Here is a 6,586-nt window from a genome sequence, read left to right on the forward strand (position 1 = left end):
GACTAGAAAGAACTGGCAAGTGACTGAGGAGTGAAACCGGGTAATATAGTGAGTAACCTAATCAAGTGCAGCTGGTGATAACGGAGTGAGGAACAGGTGAACGTGATAAGCGTAATTGGGCAAGAGACAGTAGGAAAGGTGAGGGAGGCCAGAGCAGCCGAGCAAACCTGACACATGCACCTAAAAATGCCTTAATCCACGGTGCACCTCCTTTCTCAATGTCAGGTAGCTGAGATTTAACCATGCTCATATCTTCAAGGCTAAAGGGAGTGTAAGTCTGTGTTATCCCTCCCTGAGGTGAGATGGACTGTAGCAATGGCAGCTGGTGTGAAGGAATGTCAAAACAATCGTGGATGTTTTCCTGTCCTCTCTGCATGCGTTGTGATGAAATATCATGCACTGTGCCATCCCAGCTGTAATCACTCTCGTGAGACATTGCTGGTACATCACAACCGTGCTTATCTTCTTCCTCTGCGAGAGAGGCAGAGATAGAGCGCATGTGCCAACAACTGGAGTTATGACCCAGTCTACACAGCCAGATTTTAACTCATTTAGATAAGTCTGTTCTGTAAATCTGTCAGCTTTACTTCCTGGAACTGATGCTGTGTTCAAAATTCCCCCCTGTACAACCGCCAGGGGCGCCATGTGTGTTGTACTCTGTGGCATATGTCTAAATGAGCCAGAGCTGTATTGGCTTCTTCTCTCCTTGTGGAGGTTGTGGGGAAGACTGCTGTGTGTCTGAACTGTACTTTGCAACCTTTGCAGTTTGCAGTGGAATGTCTGTGTCTGGTTGTACAATAGTGCCACCCGGAGAATGAACTTCAACTGTCCTATGTGACTTGCTTGAACTGGCTGAAGGAGACTGAAAACACTTGAAAATCTCCAAAAAGCATATACAATTGGCAAGGAAACCCTCAGCTTGTTTTAATCTGGCTTCTGTTTTGTTTCTTGTCAAAGAAGTACAGGACTTAACCTCTTTTCTAGCTCTCACTGCAGATAGAGAGGCTTGCTTCAAAAACAGCCCTATAGCATCCCCTTGTGGAGGAGGACTTTCACTGTCCCCAAAAATCTGTTTTCTTCTTTTTGCATCTGCATTATCCTGCTTATCTTTAGGAACTGTATTTAACCATTTAGACGAAAACTTGTAGAGTACTGACCCCAAGGAGTAAGGCTTGGCCTTTTCCCAGTCTTGTACAACATTTGCAGAGATTACTAAAAAATGTACACGTGACTGACGTTTCAATTGAAATGGTCTCTACCCAGAACTGTGACCTGGTCTCAAAGCTCCTACATCAGAACTTTTTCTGATGCACGTGACCACTGGGGGTTCTCCCAGTCAACAGTTCTGTTTTAATTCCACTGAATACGCTGTCACCCTAAATTTCTATAATACAGTTTTCCCATAGACTATGCCCAGCCCCGGAACCAAAAACAGTTCTGCCCGAGGCACACTGTGTCACATCGAATTCTCTCTGTAGCACTTGTTGCCACTAAGATACACATGTGACAGTGTTCAACAGCCTTCCTGCAGGAAACCACCCACACAGATATTAAAAATAAAAAATATTTCCCTGTACCCTCATTAATCATTTAACAGTTAGCAGTGACCGTCTTATAAATATTTAGACATTCAGGAATGTGCTCCGCTCAGAGAAGTCTCTGCCTCTGACTTCCGCCTTCCAGCCTTCTCACCGAAGCAAAAATCATAATAATTTTGGAGACAACTGTCAAAATTTGTGGTTATCCACTTATTAATGTGAATTTTACATCTCTGATAGTCATCAATTTGTAACTAGAGCACTAATTTCTATCCCTCAAATGAGACTATGTGCTTGTAACTTTTATGTGTGGCACAAAACAACAGCACCAGCACATTTCAAAATAAAAGTGTTATCTTACCCTTACTGTAATCATTCAATTTTGGATCGAGAATTCACAGTCCACACAGATCAACAAAATTTTGTAAGGTCCAAAATGCAGGAATTCTGTACAAAAGGCTCCTGCTTACCTGTTATTATTGCTGGCAAATGTTGATCAGTGAGTCCATTCACTCCCGACTGGAATCCAACTCAAAATTCAGCCAATTCCGAAGGTCATGGCACCAAGTTGTTATACCCCAGTTCTTTTACTGGACAGATTTGAGTAAGGAAGGAGTCCGTCTTTCTTGATTTTAGTGCTGGTTTATTTACAAATGTATATATATATAAAAGGATTACAGAACACAACCCAGGGCTCCCTCCTTCAGACAAGCTGCTGGAGAAGAGAGCAGGGAAAAAAGCACCCAGAAACACAGAGCCTAATACATTTATCAGTTTTGGGCTAACCCCTTACACAGATGAAGTCCGTCCAGCAGACTCCATCTCTTATCTAGAGCTCCACAGGCTTGGAGCAGCTGCGTATTACCTAGTCATAACAAAATGAAGAACTCCATGTGTGCGTATGTTGTATGCGTGATGTGTAACTATAACATTCATTCAGATATAATTCTTACACAAGATTAAAACAAGAAAACAATTGGTGTCATGGCTTACTGCTAACCTTGCAACAGAGCAGACTAGAGCAGACTGGAAAAAGGCAGTGAAGAGCACTGCCATCAAAAGTAAACAGCTCTCTTCATGATAACAAATTGGACAAAGTGAAAAAAAATTAAGATGGGGAATAGATTTTGAGAAATACAATTTCCTCTTATGTCAAGTTAAAGTACATCTTCATGAGGTGAGGAACAGAGCCAGACACAGTTTACACTCTTCAACCAGTAACCTGTCAGGTGTTTTGTGTTATTTTTGGCTCAGTATTTGTTGCCAGAATTTTTTTTCCCACAGGGACTCACATAGGTCACGAGCCAACCAAAAAATTTATTCAGTCCAGCAATGTCACATTTGTAATATTTAGTTTGCTTTTGGTGGATTTTCTCTTAAGTACTGCTCTGTTCTATGATTTGCCTTAGAGCTTTTAGTGCCCTATATTAAATATTTAGCCTGTGTGTGTAAATGCATGGGAGAGAAGGGGGCAGTTGTTGATGCATGTGGCACAAACTTGACTTAAGCTCACAACTAAAGTAGGTATAAAAACTGAGTAGTGTAAAAATTTCCTTCACGTAATTTACAGCGTTGTATTTGTTCTATTTGTAAACCTATGATACACTCTGTCCGTATAACCTGACTAACCGACTAACTGAATGGCAAAAAGTATTTTTTTAAAGTCAGTACATCACTGTAACTCACTGTTGCTGTAACAGTTTAGTTTTTATGCCTCTGCACTGGCAACAGCTGTGGACAGAGGCATTATGTTTTCAGGCTGTCCATCCATACGATTCTTGTGAATGCAATAACACCTTGAGGGAATTTCTTCAAATTTGGCACAAATGTCCACTTGGACTCAAAGATGAACTAATTAAATTTTGATGGTCAAAGGTCAGTGAGCTCACTTCTGGCCCTTACCTGTCAATTTGGATGGCAGAGGCACACGCCCACAAAGCAGTAATTCCAGTTTAATTATGTGCTTAAATGTTATCAGGTGGCTTGAAATGAAAGGTAGAGTGAAATTATGACATTGATGTCACAGAGAAAAATGTGTTTATGACCAGGCCCCAGAGGAATTCAACCACAGCTAATTCAGGAGTGCACTTTTGACTTGTTTCATTTGGTGCTGCAGTGCTGCTGTTTGTCATCTTTGCAGAATAATAAACCTGAGAGTCTGAACCATTCACCCAGAGAGGAGACCATGTTGTTGCTAGCATGATAAACTCCTGTGTCACTGTTGACTACAGGGCTGCTGTTATGTAGGAAGTGAATTTAGAGAGGGACAGAGGTTGCAAATGTGAAGTGGTGGCACTGTGATTTTATTATAGTTGCTTTGTTCTTTTCACAATATTTCTGACAAACTGAAAATATTAAATTTCATCATCATAATGCTCTGTATTTTTCCACAAATGGACTAGCAGACATCAGGCAAGTAAGTGTTCAGTAGATCATTTTACTGCTGATTGAAAAAGCAGCAGATTCATTTTCTAGACTCCACAGTCTGCAGTTATGCATACTGTTTCTAATAAATCAGCCTCCCACTCTGGGTGGACAGGAGCTCTTCTACTGCCTAGCTAATTGCCTCATCCACCCTAGCTAATCCACCCACTCATTCACAAGCCAAATGCAATCCAGCTATTGTAGCTTGAAAAACTGCTGCTGTAATATATATGCTGGACCTGTTACCTCATGACCCCAATTATCCTGATGTCAAGTTTCACAGTTGATACATAATGTGAGATTAGGGCATAGGTTGGTCAGTGTGTGTCAGATGCTATACAGCAGCAGTCATTAGCTACATTTGACCTAGAGACACACCCTGTAACACGTCAATGATTGATCATTTACATTTGACCTAGAGACACACCCTGTAACACGTCAATGATTGATCATTTGTTTCAAGAAATATTGTAAAATTTTATTCTATTAATAAAAAGATATAGCTGTAAATGACATGCAGGCTGTTTGCCTTCTTGGATTTTGAATGTGATATTATAAGGAGAGAAAGAGAAAGCTTGAGACTTTGCTCTAGTGAAAAACATCTGGAGCATTATCACCATGCAGAAATCATTCCAAATGAGTGTCACAATCTGAGAGCCCTACATCAAGTCATTTACTGTGGGAATAATAATCATCAATCTGCAAAAAAAAAAAAAAAATGCATCTCACCACTTCAGTAATTATGACCTCAATCTGATCTCAAGTCAGTCGTGTGTGCGTGTGAAGCACTGTTGAAAAACTGCATTCCTGATAATGGTTACAAAATCTGTCAGACAAATTCCAAACACCACTTGAGATTCACTTCTAATGTTTATATGCCACACGCAAACAAATTTTGTCAAATTTCATCTCTATTTTCTATACGGCTGGAACTTTTAAGTAGCAGTGTGCTAGTAGCTAATCTCTCAGCTTGACAGCCTGGTTCATGGCTAATGACTAAGTGTCAGTGTAACAGATGAGGCTGTTGTCTACACTCACCTGTTTACAGACACTAAAGGCCACAGGCAAGAATCTTACTCATGATAAATCATTTGTCCACACTAGCTAGAAAATTAACTGGTGCCAAATGAACACCAGCCCAACTGTTACTAAATCAATAAATCAACCTAGTAATTGATCAAGTTAAATTTGGTATACTAAAAAGTTGTTTTTCTTGACATCCAGCCACAAAATTGTGTAAAATAAATAGCAATGGAAAAATACCCTCAACACAGTTTGTGTAATTTGCTGATGAATCCTGAGTGTCAGATAACCAAAGAGTCAAATGCATGTCTCAGCAGATTAGAGAAAGGTTAAACTGTTTTATTTGGGTATAACTTCAAAAGATAACATTGCACCAGGGGCTGGGAGCGGTGGAGAAGGCAGTGATATTTGAGCAGGTCCTCAGTAAACCTTCTGTGCCACCAGGGGTCAGCAAACACATGACTAATAGGTAATCTGAGAGACACAAGCAAAAAGTGACTGGCAGCCCAGCACAATATCTCAAAAATCTTGACACTGTAGTGGCTAAAAATAAACAAGGTTCCAGAGGTAACAGTATGTACTTCATATATAGATATTATTTGTAATAATTATGTAAGGCTGAGCTAAGTGTTTACGGAAGCTTGATCTGTTTCTTGCTCAAGCAAGAATATCTTGGCCTGGGTCCCCCTTGTTTAACCTATGGGTCAACATTCCGAGTGACTTCCTCCTTAGATGGGGAATGGATAGCTGCAGCCTTATGTAGGTACAGATGTTGCAATTACTCCCAGGTGTTTCTTGGCAAGTGTGAGGAGAGTTCTTTTATTTGAGAAGAGAAGACTAATAAAAGGATATTTCACAGGGTGAAATTTATTATGCATTAACGTATCAAAATAAGCATGTGCACATGAATCTTCACTGTTTAGGATAAACAGAAAAGACTGTCCTCAACTTGTCGGTATACAATATTGTATGAAAAGGTACTACTATCTAATTGGTCAAACAACTGTTGGGGAGAAGCCGTGGTTTAGACTTAACTCTCCCGTTATCGGTCCTTCAGTCCGTCGATCCTCCTATGATCCTCTCTGCTCCAATGGTCGTCGACAGCCCCCTCGAAAGGGGAGGAATACCTATACAGCCTTAATTCCTACATACACACTTACTTCTTTCTTTGTTTACAACTAACTGCTTCATTTTAGGCATTGCGTTCCGGTTTCACTAATTAAAACTGCTCTGCCTGTGTGTGTGTGTGTGAGATGGTTCTACCTTTGAAGTTTTCTCCTCTTCCTGGCTTCAGATCTAATCTCTGTTTACTGACCATAGTGTCCCAGTGAACCCTAATTCCCTGGCCTCTTCAGCCAGGTGGTGATAATAAATTCACTGTGAACCCTCTTTGCCAAAGCTATAAATCTAAAGAGATTCAGTGTCTTAGTGAACCAGTCCCTTTGATGTTAAACAGTGCTCCAGTTGGCTAACACAATAAATACTGACCAGTGATTCAGTGAACACATAGGGTGATATGTAACTACATAAACATAACTGTGAGATTAAAATATATAGACTTATGTATGCTATAAAATAAAAACCTTAACTAATTCTATTCA

The sequence above is a fragment of the Monopterus albus genome, unplaced genomic scaffold, assembly GCF_001952655.1.
Source record: "Monopterus albus unplaced genomic scaffold, M_albus_1.0 scaffold183.1, whole genome shotgun sequence".
Lineage (NCBI taxonomy): Eukaryota > Metazoa > Chordata > Actinopteri > Synbranchiformes > Synbranchidae > Monopterus > Monopterus albus.